At 39.7% G+C, this 16,385-nt stretch overlaps 1 long non-coding RNA gene across 1 annotated transcript; it reads left to right on the forward strand.

Moving 5' to 3' along the window:
* Positions 1-1,631: 1,631 nt before the first annotated feature.
* On the forward strand, positions 1,632-14,710 carry LOC134141616 (uncharacterized). Its single transcript, XR_009958671.1, has 3 exons — positions 1,632-1,720; positions 13,289-13,378; positions 14,513-14,710. It is a non-coding gene; the product is annotated as an uncharacterized LOC134141616 (long non-coding RNA).
* Positions 14,711-16,385: the final 1,675 nt, after the last annotated feature.

Consider the following 16,385-nt stretch of genomic DNA (forward strand, 5'->3'; position numbering starts at 1 on the left):
GATATGGTCAGTGTTTCACTATATTAAATAAACTGTGGCACAGGGTTGTGAAGAAATATGATTTGCCCTGAAACCAAGGTGTCATCATGGTCCATGCTCTTAAGGATCTCTTCAAGAAGGCCTTGTCAAGCATAAGACACAGCACAGAAAACGGAAAAGAAGGTATGGTAGCTAAAGGGTAAGCTCAGAGCTCCTCATAGAACTAAGGAGACAGATGTGACTCAGGAAAAGTCTAAGACAGCATGTGATAGAGCACGTACGGAGGCACCCGAGCGAGTGCTGAGACAGAGCTGAAGCACTAGCTCTGCTGCTCTCTCTTAGCTCCTTACTGCTCTTTGCTCCTGTCCATGCCACCTTCTCTCTTGCTGACATAGATGGCAGCGGGATATTCACCTGGATCAGAAAACTGAGCTGGGTTAAAATCAACTTGGCAGAAGATTGCTTGGTTTCAAATGGATCAACTTCCTAATTGAAGTTCAGTCAGTTCATAACTCTGCGGCAAATGGGAAAGGGTGATACTGGGGGCACCCAGGACAGCTTCTCTTGGTGGGAGCACCATTAATATTGACTTAAAGAGTTTTCAAAAGTACCTGAGGAAGAGGAATTCCTATGTCCTCTGGTCAAATTCTCTTGCCTGTCAATATTCAGGATAAAAGGGAAGAGAGTATGTTAGGAGCAGAAAAGCAGTGAGTCTGAGGAAGCCTGACTTAAGAGATTTTTATTACTAGCTTTCTCTCTGCTCCTTGCTCCCTAATCACTTACTGCATCAGGAAGAAGTGTTTGAGAGATAAGGCCATTCCTTCTGGGCCTTGGCACATGGCAATAATAATGTGGCAGGTGCCCAGCAACACTGTAATTAAAAGCAACTCTTCGGCAATTGCTCACTCACCCAAGCAGTGCAGCGCCAGCTCCCCACTATTGCTCGGGACTGCTTACTTTTCGCTTATTCACCCAGCAGCTCTCACCTCCGCATGCTGCATCACATCTGCATGGGAGCTCCAAGCAATGCACAGGATCTGATCCTCATGGCCTTGTATGACTCCACTGAAACAGACCCCTTACCACTGCTACACAGCACATGGTGTAGGCAAAACCTTTCCCAGCACGATTGATTTTGTTCAGTAGGCGATCTCCTCCCAAACAACGATGTGTTACCTCAAAGGTGGCTTTGCTTTAAGCATCACAAAATAACACCAACCATGAGAAGCCAGACTTCAGAGCAGGTAAATTTAATTCAGGTTGTAACAGGTATGTTATTCTCAGTTCTGTAAGCTTCTGTTTCAAGAGTTGCTTTGCTTAAGGAGCAAAATTATTTTAATCACAAACGCACTCTTTTCGGGCTTGTTGCCTTTAACGTTCAGGATTCTGAGGAATTTCATAACAGTGCCTTTACATCATTGCATCCTGACACAATGTTAACCATTGTGAGATTAACGCATGTTATTTGCATTTGCTGAAGTGTGTAGCTTTTCTCTCTCTTCGCCAAAATGTAATGTTTTCCTTTCTGAACTATGAATATTTCAAATTATGCACAGTTCTTCTGGGGAATGATAAAGACATCCGTATTTTAGGAAAAACAATGCTGCTTTTAAGTGACACCAGAGTGGAGCAGTTATGCATTACCTACTCACGCATTATGATCAAGACTGTGTCAGAAAGTTGTACAAAGCCGAGGGCACACGAGAGGTATGACGCTTCCAACATCGATCTCTACTTCATGGTAGGTAGCTCCCCTGCCTGTGACATCTGCATGGCTTTGATTAGACACCAGTACATTCCAGCAAATCTGTAACTATCCTTATGGACTCCAGTTGAAGAAATGTGATAGCAATGATCAGAATAAAAATTGAGATAGCAGTTACTTGTATGATTGACATTCTGCTTCAGTGTTTTCACACAAAGAGCTCTCTCTCTCCCTGACATGCAGGCACTGCATTCCCAACGCATTCTTGCAGCCTACACCACATAGGCGAACAATAGGGAGCCTTCTTTCATTTTCCTGCCTCCTTTCTGTGAACAGAACTCTGTTGACAACCGAGTCTGTTCTCACTCCTGAAGAATTCCAAAAATTGAACGATATAAGGACAGCCTGTGACTTTCAGGAGGCATCTTAAAGCAGTCTATTTTTAAAATTGTGGTTTGGTGCTTCTTTTTTTGTTTTGTTTTGGTTTCAAAGGAAACCTAAAAAAATGCAGTTACCCTGCAAATCAGTCCTCAGACCAGAGAGCTGTTCTGAATATGGCACTGCTAACAGCAGCACTAAAATGCAAATATGTGGGTGACTTTCCCTCTCTGACCATTCCAAAACAGCCTTTACCCCCTGAACTTTAGTGCTGATGCACAGTGCCAAACTGACAACCCCTGTGCAACTGAAATCTTTTTCAGAGGAAAGACGGACATTGGTTTCCTTTCCTCACTAATAAGCCCCAAGCCAGAAAAGGACAGGCCACAGAGAAGATTAAGAAAGTCCAGCCTTCCTAACTTTCATTCTGACCTTCCCTCCTAGTCCCAAAAGAATACAGTTTTGGTCAGATGGAAAGGACTTAACGAAATACAAGCAATGTGTGCAAAAGACCTAGATCGCTCTCTCCTTGGGCACACATGAGCAAACCTCTCTCACCATGCTAGCACGGCTGGCTGCAATCCAAAACAAAACAGAAGTCACTGCAGTGAGTTTGCTGGTGTGTTATCTCTTTCTTTTGTTACACATCTACACATCTTGTTGATACACATCTATACCAGGGTAATACATCCCATAAGCCAGAAGTGCTTTTGAATTTCTCCTCCATACTACGCTCTCACAAAGCAGCAGTGACGAGAAATGTTCTCTGCCATCTTCAGCTGCATCCCATTAGTGAGGACCACTATGGGCCTTCATCACCTTTCAGCTGGACTGCAGAAATGCACTATACCTTGGCATGAAGTGCTCAAGGACTAGGACACTTCAACCAGTGTTGTATGAGTGATCAGCATCTTTACAGCAGCAACGCTCATTTCAAGCCCAGGAATCCGATTTCCCGTAGAGTCGCCATTGACTTCATTCTGTTTGAAGTAGACGCCCAGTATTGAAAATTGCATCTTGACTCACTAAAGTTATAAGCAACTAAGTGTAAGACGCTCTTAAAATAAAAGGTACTCGAAGTGCTATATATAATAGAACAAAACAAAACAGAATAATGGCTCTGCTTCCTGGCTCTGGCTAAATGTTCATCGAAACTACCAAAACGTTTTATTTGATCTGCCATCAGATGGCCATATATATTGGATGGCCATATATATTGGATTTGGTACCAAATTACATAATCCGGTTACATGCGTAGGTTAAGCAGAACTTTTTAATGTTTATTTTATTTCAATTTATAAAGTTGTATCACATGATCTGAATAAGCCAAGTTAATTATGAAACAGCAACAGGAGATGCAAATAGAAATACTGGATTTTTGTTATTGCAATACCCGAAGGACTTAGCTGAGACCAGGAAGCTACTGTACTGGATCCTCGGAGCAAGAGCTCAGCCAAGTCTCAAGCCACTTCCTATATCCTTCAATATGCAAATCCTCCAGCCCCTAGCACACATCTCTCACCTGCTCTGTTCATTGACGGAGATAGGACTGAGTCTTTGCCAAGAGCCTAATTTCAGTCCTTCCATGTTCTTGGCTTGCCTCTGGCGTGCTCCGTACACTGAAGCTCAGAAGGCTGGATGTGTAGAATTGCTATATCTTTACACTGCCCACTGTCCCCTACACACTTTTTTGTGGTAGTATGTTTCTTTTGCATCACCAGACTAATCCAAGAGACTAGAAATGAACAAAACCTCTCCCTATCTAGTCAACTGTACTTATTTTCTGTTTAGAAGAAAATATGGAGCTATTTTACTCTATTTTCACTGCAGCATTTCTCTTGTTGGCATCCTCGATTCTGAAAGTGTGTGCCTATGCACATGTACTATTTCCACCCATTCAAGAAGCCTGATAAATTCAAAACACCCTATGTTAACACTGCTTATACAACACTTAAGCATTGTCCGCATCTTGCCTCAGAAGCTTGTATACGAGGATGCTTCAGGGAAAGCCCATTCTTAATTTAGGCCCAATTTGTTCTTGGCTTCTGACTTCTCTGGGTGGATCTGGCACAGTCAAGGCCAAAATGGAACATCAATAAGCAAGTGTGCTGACGTCACCGAAAAATGAGAACAATTGGAAAATGACAATCAAAGGAAGGTGAAAGATCTAGTCCCAGGGCTTCCTGTTTCAGCTGAGAGTTTATTCAGATGGCCTCCAGATAATCCAAGCCAGATAGAGGGCACACAGACTTAGGATGATGTTTATTCTCTTGATTTTAGCTATCAAATGCAGGAACAGTCTATCCTGGATGCATTTATGCCCTACCATTTCCACACACCCTTGGATTTAGGCTTTGATTTATGGTGCTGCAATGTTAGAAGTGATATTGAATTGGAAAAGGATCTAAGAAACATAAATGAACAAGAATAAGCAAGAGATTTCTGTCCTCTGACATCTTTCAGGATATAATTATGTAGGGCATTATTTCTATAGCAATTATACATACTTAGTAGGCAAATATAGTGCCCTCCTTTACACATCTTTGCTCTTGAAAAGAGCTTTAACCTTATTGTAAATTTAGTATTACCCTTAGAGTAGTGTATGGAAACCACAACATGCATGAAAATCAGTTCCAAGCTATGCTAAGTCTTTCCTGCAAAAATTGGTTAGCCAATTCACATAAGGCTATTTTGAATTAGATAATTCAGTTGTTAAAATAATACTAAATATGAGGAAAAAAGGACGAGTTAGTCTAAATGGGAAGTACAAGTCAAAGTCAAGACATTTACCCAAGTTAAAAACCTGATTAACTTGTCTTCACTGCACGTGATCTAATAGCATGCAGCTCCAGACCAGCAGGCAGATCTTCACCATCAAATTCCATTATCTCCACTGCAGAGCGCCAGCTCTGGAAGTCAATGTGGGAACAAGGTTTCCTCAAAATATGTAAGGAGTGAAGAGGAGAGACGCTAGCCTAGGCAAAGGAAAAGGACAAGGTTTAGAGCAGTAACAGCATTAGTTAATAGTATATGCACACTGCAGAGTTGACAGACTGTTTGCTTTGCTCGTTTCCCTGTACAATGAGCTGTGTTCACGGCTGAGTTGCAGGGATAACCCTGCTGTAGCTCCACTGAAATCTATGACTTGCACTAAGAACCAGCAATTTCTCGCTCTAAAATGCATTTCTTAAGCCCCTCAGTGAAAACTTTTTGTTAAGGGTAGCTCTCATGGAACTACTAAGGAAAATGCATCTCCTTTTCAACCTCAAAGAAACCAATGAATTTAGTTAAGTACTAAAAACTGGAACTAGTCAGAAGGACTAGTGTATTCTTCACATCTCTTTCTATCCTATGAACCCATGTGCTTGGGAAGATGTCTCTCTCTCACATAAGAGTATTTTCAAAATGTAGTTGACATTATAATACTCATTTATAAGGTATCTTTTCTGTTGATTTTTTTTTTTTTTGCTCTGGCTTAGGTGTTTTATCCTAGGTTTTACATTTAGTGCCTTTAAACCCAAGATCCATCTTGAATATTATGCTAGCCATACTAATCCAGTGCTTCCCACTTTTTAAGATGTGGTTTGCGTTCGAAAAGCTCTTAGGTCACAAGACCCTGAAATTCACCATGCCTAATATACAGTCACCACAAGTCACTGAACTAATTTCCTGAAGGGTACTACTATTAGCAAATTTAATAATGCTTGCTCAGGTATTTTATTTTAAGCAGATGCTTAAGTTCAGCCTGATCTGTTGTGCATTTTGCTGAATCAAGAGCAATAATAGTAGATGCAAAGGTCCAGTCATCTAGAAAAAAGACAATTTTATTACTGATGCTCAGAATGTTGTCTGAAGCAATGGTAACACAAGCATTGCTATACATGCTGTATGGATGTGCACACAAGACGTAAATTAACTGAAGTATTAAGCCGTCATGGGATTTTAGAATTGTTGGCTAACTTCATCCCCAAATCCCAAGTGATTTACTATCGCATTGTCATCTATCCGAACTCATTCAAGACAGAAAATAGCCAAGGAAGGTTCTTACTGAAAACCAGACACAAAGCACATCTGCTATAGAATACTGAAGTAAATTAATCTTACATGGGTTCACTTTTCAGGCACAAGTGGCTTGGTGAGTGCCAGGCATTTGCTGGACAGCTCTGAAGCAGAGCCTGGTGGTGCGGGTGGCCCGCTGCGGGAGCCTGGCCCGCCTCAGAGGAGCCCTGGCTGGACATCCTCGCTGGCTGAGACCCGCCACTGGCTTCCCTACCAAACACTCCTCCTTCCTTTTCCACACAGCAAAAGTTGGTGCGATGTGTTCAGCGGCTATCGTTTGAAATGCCTTCACCATTTCTTTTAATTGCATTGGGATTTAGGATCTCACTGCAATTAAAAAACTGAAGTCCACCTCTCTGCCCAATTTCGGACATCAGAAACCATAGCGAGGACAGAACACATTATGCTTCCTTAAAATGAGAATATGAATGCTTCTGTTACCAAAAAGGTATACAGAAACATGAGCATTGCAATGAACTTGACAGCTGTCTTCCCCTCCTGAATCAAGAGCCTGATGATAAAGCAGAGAGCGGGGCTCTGGCCCCTCTCCGTGTCGCTACCCCAGCCTGCGCGGCAGCGGTGCTCCTCTGCAGCCCCAGCATAATAGCTGGCAACTGACATTCATTTGAGCAAGCTTAATCTGCAATAATTATGTATTACAAATATATTTATTCTTTTTAGGGAGAACCCCCTTTAAGGCTCCAGCTGAGACATTTCTCACACATATTATTTAGCTTTTCCTGAGGCCTTAATGAATTGCTTTAAATTATAGACTTAGATATTGATTAGCCTCATTCAGTTGAAATCTAGGCTTAACAATCTATACTGGTCTATAGTTTATTTGTGATATTATTCCTAATAAAGAGCTGCAATTAATCCACATCAAGAAAAATCAATTAATACAGATTTGTATCACAAAGAAAGAAATCCTCCTTATTTCTGTCCACTAATCCTAAAGCTTAGGCCTTTCTTTGCTACCAAGGAGGATAGAAAAAAATATTGATTTCACCCTATTTCTAAAACTTATAGCGATACAATAATAGCACGCAGAACAGACGGGGCTTATCAATTAAAACTATTTCTGTATTTGATGGTAGATGAGGACACACCATGCCTCAGTCTTCTGCATTATTAATTTTTATTAATATGATGGACTACAAGTTCTTGCAATAACGATAACCATAAAACTTGCATTTACTGCAATTACTCCACGGATAGTTCTCAAAGAGTTTGAAGTCCCTTGTAGTATGGTTATGAATTTTGCATCCTATGAATTACAATTCATTAGTGGTTCTTGAAGCAAAGTTGCAGTTAGCAGCAGCTGCATAGGAAAGCAAAACTATTCTGTATAATTTTAGTCTAATGGTATAATGTGAAGAAAGACAAGATGTTGTCCAATCCAACATTGTTCTAATTTTATCCAGGTCTATCTCACATTTGAGCTGAGCTACTATCTTGCCTAATTTATTAGAAATAAAAAAATCTTATCAGAGTTGTCTTGCAGGAAGCATCACATAAACACTATGAATTAGATTTCGCAATTCTAGAAGCCAAACTTTATCCATACTACACAAAGAAGACAACAATGTGTCATTGTCCTTTCACAATTCCTACTGTAAACAGTTTATGTGATTTATTCTTTTGCATGCTAGATAATTACATATTTTATACCAGTGTATCATCAGTAGGTTGCTATTCTGACTGCCCCATAATAGAAATTGTGTATTTTCCCACTGCAGTGAATGCTATTCTTAACATACATTGGCCTCAACCGGCTAAAAATATCAGAGTTCTGTTGCCTGTGGGAAAGTTATGCTGAAGTTATTTCTATTAGAAGTTTAATATTGGTCTCTTCCATTCTTCATACTGTATGTGTCATACACATTCAATGCTGTCTTCTCTCATATGCAATTACTTACATGTACTTAAGCGTCACATATGGCACATATTAGGCAAATAATGCCTTAATTCACTCTAATGATAACATTAATATGAATGATTAGGACTAAGATTAGTACTAAAGCATACCATTTTAAAATAAATTGTGATGACTTAGCGACAGCTATATGAAGGATTAAGGAATATGGATTATTGCAGGTTATGGTTCAAGATATCAAATGATACAGCTCTGTGTCTGTTCTTGCCAAGGACACCAGGCAATTAGAAGCCCAAATTGGCAACTATAATTCTTACACTGAATCTTTAAGCTTGTTGAGTTTTTTTTTTTTTTTTTTACTCCTCTGACTTTTTGACAGACAGTAGATTCTGAAAAAAATAGAGGACAGTGTTGCTGTGACCTATATGCAGAAAGGTTTCTCCACAGCCCTTTAAATTATCTGGCGACTTGGAAGCAATCTGACAATGAAGATAAAAAGGAAAAACCTCTAATTCTATAAGCATTCTCTTTTGAACCCAAATTCATATAAATGATGAAGATGCCACTAAAGAAATGACAACATCTATTTTCTCTACTGTATTTCTTTAAATTGATCTCTTTGTAACAGTATTTTATTTCTCTTTCTTCTTTCTCCAGAAGGTAACTGAAGCCCATTTAGAAACCTTAATGTATGCAACTAAACCCACAACGCCCATCTTATAGAGTCCTCTACCCACATTGTCTCGTCCTCATTTCTCTATCTCTCCATATAATACTTATGTATCTCAGCAACTTGTAAACCAATACAGTTCCATTCAAGGAAGTGAGTAGAGAGTTGAGAAGCACTAACTAATTCCTGTTTGGGTTATCAGATTTTAGGAAGGACCAACAAATCTAAAGACACCATGAGCTTTTGGCTCACTCTTTTCTAACTCAGAGGAGAGATAACTATTCTAGCTACTGAAAGTGTGACCAAATATCAATTGCATTCAGCTTCACTGAAGCTTGTAAGTGAAAGAACATCAGCGATGTGTTGTGTAACTTAACATCATGATTGTTAGCAACAATAAGAGATGGTGCAGCTAAGAAAAAAACAAAGCGGCAATTAAATGGCCTTCTTTTGGTAGCTCTCCCACACTGGTATGTAAAGATCAATCTCAGTCCAGTATCTGTTTCAGCTTTGATATTCTAAGTTAGCTCATGCATAGTGTCTTCTGGAGGCAACAGACTTCTGATTATTCAGGACAAACAGTGATCTCTGGGCCTCACTGGGGTTTTGCTCATTATCACCAGGAAGAATCCCACTATCAGCATCTGAAAGTACTGTAACAAAACTTCCTCTTACTATTGCCAGAACCAAAACTCTTAAAAATTAGAAGGTTCTAAGAAAATAAAGCAATATGACGTAGAAATGTAAAAAATGTTGTTTGCCAATCAGTTCTCAAGGGCCAGCAGGAAGAGCTTCGTGGACCAATACCTTCTGTGTGGCACTATATGGTATAAAATAACGGTGCCATTAGTGTAGTATCAAAACAGGGAATTAACGAAATGAGCACCCAACGTCTATTCTACCATGAAACAGTCTGGTGCATCGTTTCTCATTACTAAACTCGCATTGGTTTAGATCAAAGAAGATATGTTTAATTTTACATATACGACAAATGGAAACCATTCTGGATCACTCAAAACAAAATTTATAATGGAGACTCCAGCTCAGATTACAACTTGTTACTCTGAGGTGTGCTGCTGTGCATACAGTGAACGCACTGAGTTGGGATCTGATCCTGGCTTTGATACCTTTTTTTCCCAAGGTACAGAGAAAACTTAAAAATACGTATTATGATACCCAAAGACTAGCATATAGAATTGGAAGCCACTTCAGATAGCTGGGTTTTGAGAATAGAAAGTAGGACATAAGAGTGTGTGTACATTTATCCCACAGGTTTCCTCTCAACATAATATATTCTCTCAGGTTTCCTAGATAGATTCTTACTCAAACTAAAGCATATCTTTCAACACATCATTTCAAAATTTGCAGCAATACAGAATCCACCTTAATCTTCATATGTTATTTTAAAGGCTAATCATCCTTATTACTTAAAACAGACCTTATATATAGTCTGCATTGTTTAGGTTCAGTTTACCACCATTAACTCCTGAAAAGCTTTTGTCATCTAAACTGAAGATTCTTCTATTATCTGCACTACTTTTCTTCATATAAGGTGATCTGCTCCCTATCTTTCTTCCTGAAAGCCTAAAGAGAGTGGAACCACTGGGAATTTTTTTTATTCCTTTAAAATTTCTTACTCTTTTCTTAGTACTCTATGATTTTTTAAGGTGATTCTTCAAGTGTAGATGGACTTCAGTTACAGGTTACACCAAAAATAAATAATACACCTTTTACACACCTGTTTGACAGCTTCCTTTTGATATGACCATAGATTATATTTGCCACTTAGTGTCTCTGGAAGCGTATATCCAGCTGATGTCTATTGCAGGCACTGGCAGTCCTGGAAACCACATACTGAAGCTCTCTTAAAATTCCAGGATGCAGGTATACAGATATTTTGGGATTTCAGCTCTAACTGCAGTAGTTAGTGTTTAATAAGCTCCTGAGTTACGTATGGAAAAGAAAACATTTAATGATCACTATACTCATTATATGATATGGATTTTTCTGGAATACAAGCCAGTTCTATCTCTTGTACCTTACTGTTCTACCATCTTGAGCTAGTAAAAAAGAAATACGATCACTATACTCATTATATGATATGGATTTTTCTGGAATACAAGCCAGTTCTATCTCTTGTACCTTACTGTTCTACCATCTTGAGCTAGTAAAAAAGAAATAGCATTGTTTGGTTTTTTTCTTCTTAATGTATTTAAAAATGAGCCTGCTGGATACAGATTTGCCTGGTCTCTTTATGTTTCCCTTATTGCTTTTCTGCAGTTTTAAGCTTTTAACTCACATGTATTGCTATAGACTTCCTCTTCTTCATACGTGTATATATATATATACACATACACACACATGTATATATATTTACACATACACACACATATAATTAGTGTTCTTTCTTCACTAGCCTAGAATTTGTTGGTCTTTTTAACTAAAGTGAGTGTCTTTATTGATCGTGGCTTTTCTGAGCACCCAGTAAAATTACTTCACCGGGCTTACTCATATGCTTAAAGTTAAGAACATGTTTAAAAGTCTCCTTGAATTGGGGTGTATCTGTTTTTAATGAAAGAGCAAACAAAAAAAAAAAAAAAAAAAAAAAAAGAGAAATAACAAAAGTGGTTTGTCTTAATCTGGAAATCTGAATTAACTAAAATGGAATACAGCCAATTCTTAGCATAACTTCCTTTCAGTTTGTTCTTTATTTTCTCTCCAATTACTTTTCTGTTTGATCTTTTATTTTCACCTCTCACTCTGTCATTTTAAATCTGTCATGCATGTCATCCACGTCTTTGTGAAGGCTGTCTCTCAGATAAAATGCTAATGTGTTGTTTTATATACATGCGCACACATAAACACACATACATTACACTTGCTTCTTCACTTAGGTATAACGAATGCTTATGTTATTTTTCCAGCTGTTTCTGTGAACTCAATATGCTTTAATGTAACAAATATTGTATTCATAAAAAACAATCATAGCTGAACATAAGCACACGTATTACGTGTGAACTAAAATATATACACATTTTCCTTTAAAGGTGACCTGCAAAGGGAATGGAAGCACAGAAATAAATCCCCCTTTCAATTTTTTATTTAACACATGCAAGTATTGCCTGTAAATTTCTACCTTGTCCCTCTTTCCTCATCTTGACATTCCTGGTATTTTGAAAGCCTGTCTGCCAGCAGAAGTTTTCCTAGTTGGATCATTTCTTGTGGACGTAAACTAGATCTATTGAAAATGATGATTGTACCTACTGAAGAGTTTACTCCAGATGCTGATAGGGGTTTGGGTATCTGTCAGAGGAGCGCACCCAATGTATCAAAATCAGTCTAAACTAATTCAGTTGTGCTGGCAAGAATTTTGTGTGTACAAAATCCTGAGATACACACATATACACACACACACACACACATATATATATACACATATATAGAGAGAGAAATCAAGCTGTGAACTCTTTCAAGCTTCCATTATAAATCATCAAGAAGTGACGAAAAGCATAAATGCAATAAAAATAATCATTTGCAGGTCACTTTTCAATGCTGTGACAAATGAAGACAGTAATACCCTAACACTGAGCCAGAGAAGATTCATATTCTCTCTGATCAGTCATTTCCTTTCTCTGTAAATTCCCAAGCACTGTACCTCTTTTCCACTTTTCCTTCTTCCTATTAACTCTTCCACGCTGTCTGTTCCCTTCATCTCTGAGGAGCATGCTGCTAATCATAATTTCGCCAGGCCCCCTTGGGGACAGCAAGCTTTCCCCAATGAGATTGTGGCACTTCCTCTTGAAGCTTCTTCCAGAACCTGGAAGTGAAGAAACCTGTGAAAATAAAAAATGAGAATACTCACATCTTTGGAGCTTCAGAGGGACCCTGGACTGCACTTTAAGGAAAATGCATAAGCCTGGCCAGATCTCATCCACTATTAGCAAAGTAAATTCAGTGTAAGGGCTCTGAAATCAGCAGAGCTGGAGGAGTTTGAAGGCTGCCTGGAGCTGCTTGGAGCCACGCAGGACTGAGCATCAGAACAACCTCTGGTAATATTAATTCAGACAAATGCTAATACATGATTCATTACATTGCAATACCTAAAGCTGGTGGGAATCAAAAGGTATTAGTCAGGAGACCCAAAATTATTTCTAGCTAAACAATTAGTCTGCTGTGAAATTCTTAAGTATTTGTTTCTCTTCACCTCCTTTCTAAAATATTTGTGTCTGGGTAGGAACTATCTGAAGGCCGCTTAGCACAATCTGATCTCTGTTTTGGTTAGGTTCTGTAAGCACTTCTCTAATATGAATAAATCATCAGTAATGAGACATCACATCAAATCACATCATCAGTGAACTCTCAAACATCTTGAATAATGTTCTACAAACACACTGACACAATCCTATGTGTTTTAGTCAAACATATACATACCTACATATATTTGCACTCATACATGTATGTGTGGGTATTTATGTGGGCGTGTATTCATACATATCTGTGTTTATGCAGAAAGTATACCTAAATTAAAGCAGAACACAATGTTAGCACAGTTTGAATTAATGATGCTGTTCTTTTGGATAACTGGGTTCTTCACTTACTTCAAAAATATTTTTTGTTTCAGAAACTCCTGTGGTCATTCAGAGGGATGCTAATGGATAGAGTTGTACACTGCTCCATTATAAAAAAGAGGATTTAAATGTGTTACTGACAGGTAAGCTAAATATTAAACGCTGTCTAGCCAAGCTCATACAATAAGATACAAAGTGAGGCAGGCAATGAGTGTTCATGTGTGCATATACTGCAAGCCTGAGTGTGCATCATACTTGCTGATAAAATGTGTATGATTCCATCATAAAAAGTAATACAGACAAACCAATGCAAACAGGTTTAAAAGAAGCCTGTTTTGCTCTTTGTTGCGTGAGAATTCACAAGTGTGCCACGATCTCTGGGAAAAGGATGCACTTCTGTACGTACCAGAAAGGCTACAGAAAGGGCGGTCAGAGGGCAGAAATTTTCTATCCCCAATCTGTAAATCCCGCCAACCCAACTCTGCACGCCAGCTATGACAGAAGCTGTGCAACTGTGTTCCTGGTGGGGTCAGGGGGACATGGGCCATATGTTTGAGTACATAAAACTGTAATTCAGCAATGGAAACCACATACCTCAATGGGAGCAGGTATTTTCTCCTATTATCTAAGTGGAATCAGCTCCTGAAAGGATCTGAACTTGGCTAGGTATCCTGGAAAAGGGTAATTTCCCAAATTCTATTTTTGCTTATTTTCTAATCTCTGGCCCACTTTGTTTCTATCATGCACATTTTCTAAAGTGAGAAAACGGTCATTCTGTTTGTGGCGCTATTTTACTGGGATTCGTCAGCTGCTGCCATGACAGATAGTTTTGCTGGTTCCATATCAGCCACAACATTTAGAAAAAAACGAGAACTTTTTTATGGCGCAGTATGCAACATGTTCACTCCCTCAGTGTAGCGTCTTGACCATGTCTAGGTCCCATGTTCTCAAGACCTATACAAAGAATTTCATACTGTGTTGAAAACACGTAAAACTCTCAATAACTTAAGGCAATTTATGAGACCAAACTGAAATCATAACACTATAAAGTAAAACATAATTAGCTAGGAGTTATCTGTGACATTATGTTTATTCACTACACCAGAAATGTGTATACATCAGCCAAAGCAAGGAAACGTGGACAGCCACAGGACTGTCTACATATCTGAGTAGGTTTTTGGGCCCAGCTCTGGGTAGCTGTTTTGCTGCCTCTCCTGTGCTCTGTCCTGTTGCTCCTACTTTCTTCTCTCACATTCTTCTCCCCTTCTCCCATTTAGGTTTCACTTCTCTTCCCCCCACCCGAAAATGGGGGCTCCCTGGTGCTGGAGAAGGCCACGCCACTCTGCTGCCCACCTGCATCCTCTGTCCTGTAACAACAGATGTGAGATCCATTGGGCACCATTTGCCTGCTCCCACTACTGTAATAAGCATCATTACTAATTAAATTATCACATCTACTTTTGCAAAAATGATGGAAAGATGGTCACTGCATCAGAAGAGGTTGATAGCTTGAACGCTACTGGAGTAAGCACCTACAGCACCTGCTAATACCAAGTTTAGGTTGATTCAGAAAAAGGCATGCCCCTTACTCTAGCAACACCTCTCCCACGGCACTGAAGAGCCCTCTACAAAAGTACCAAGTTAGCATATGACAAACGATGAGATCACAGCATGGGGCAAACTTGGCTGCAGGCATTGCCAAGTTTTTAGTATCTGTCAGGCAGTTTTGCTTGTTTTTTCTTTAAAATCAGTCAGCCTGTGCAGTAACTTCTGACTGATATTGCTGGTGCCGTGTCCAGCCCAGCCAGGATACCCACCACCATGCACTATCCTACCTGGCCAAGAGACACCTCCTGGTGAGGTCCTGGAGTACCTGGACGACATAACGCTGCTGTACTAGGGACGATGATTCGGTAGCTTTGATATAGTAAAAAGGCTAACAAATATCAACCTCTCACCATCTGCCTTGCCAAATCTATTGAAACTACCATAGGCAGCAGGATGTCTTCACATTCTTTGGCACCTAATTTCCAGGGTTTAATGCAAGAGTGACAGTTTCTGTGTCATACCACTTAGGGGAAAACTTGCAAATGAGTGTCTTCAACGCATGATGTATAGAGTCATATGAGTACCTGTATGTATGCAGAGGGATTTCTGCACATCTAATGGTACGAGAAGTCATTTGGGTAACGTATTCCATCACACCTTAATGACATAAGTTAACACCACACCAGTAACATGTATGTCTGATGACAGCTAATATTTGTAATTTGACTGGTGCGGAGCTGACTGAGAAATTCACTGTGGATAACTGAGAGGAATTTAGTTTCATTTGCTGCTCTCAGATATTGAACGCACCATTGTGCAACACAATCATACAAGCAAGGGACGTTTCGCTGCTAAAACTATCAGACAAACTGATACAACACATCAGAATTCGTTATTACCTCCCACCCACTTCTGGTTTGTACTTTGCTCGGGCTTCATCACTTACGAGATGTACCGTATTGGATCCAGGAATAGGCTTAACACAGGCAATACAAGAGAGAGGTTCTTGGCTTAGGGCAACTGCCACTGTACTTGCCACTGATTCGACTAACATCAGGGACCAGTTTAGAGGGGGTAGCTTAATCCTGACGGCCATCAATTACTTGTCGAGGAAGATCACATCTTCCAGTTAGCTGCAGCTGTGCCAGTGGCTTTTTATATACACGATGCTATGCACTTAAAGGAATATGCTAATAACGTTTTGCCTGTTCTTTAAGACATTAAAGGAATATGCTTAATAACCTCTTGCCTTTTAGGACATCTAGTCCTTCACAGGAATGGGTAACATTTCCAAAAGAGCCTAGAGCTTATTTTCCAGAATGATTTAGTCACAGAGTTGTACATAAGCTTATTTATGCTGCTCCTCAGGCTGTGGTTACACATACGCATTTCTCCAGGACATAGGGCAAGCGTCTGCAGCCCAGGTCCACTCTGGCTCTCCGCGGCTTGTTCCCGTTCCCCTGCCACCCCGGCACGCAGCACAAAGAGGGCAGTGTGGGGACTGCAGCTTACAGCCCTGGGTGGTAGGAGCATGAACTGCTTAAGCCAAAATTGCCACAGAAAGAAATGTTTGTGCTTCAAGCACTTCTCAGGAGGGTAAAC

Source organism: Rhea pennata, chromosome 5 (genome assembly GCF_028389875.1).
Source record: "Rhea pennata isolate bPtePen1 chromosome 5, bPtePen1.pri, whole genome shotgun sequence".
NCBI lineage: Eukaryota > Metazoa > Chordata > Aves > Rheiformes > Rheidae > Rhea > Rhea pennata.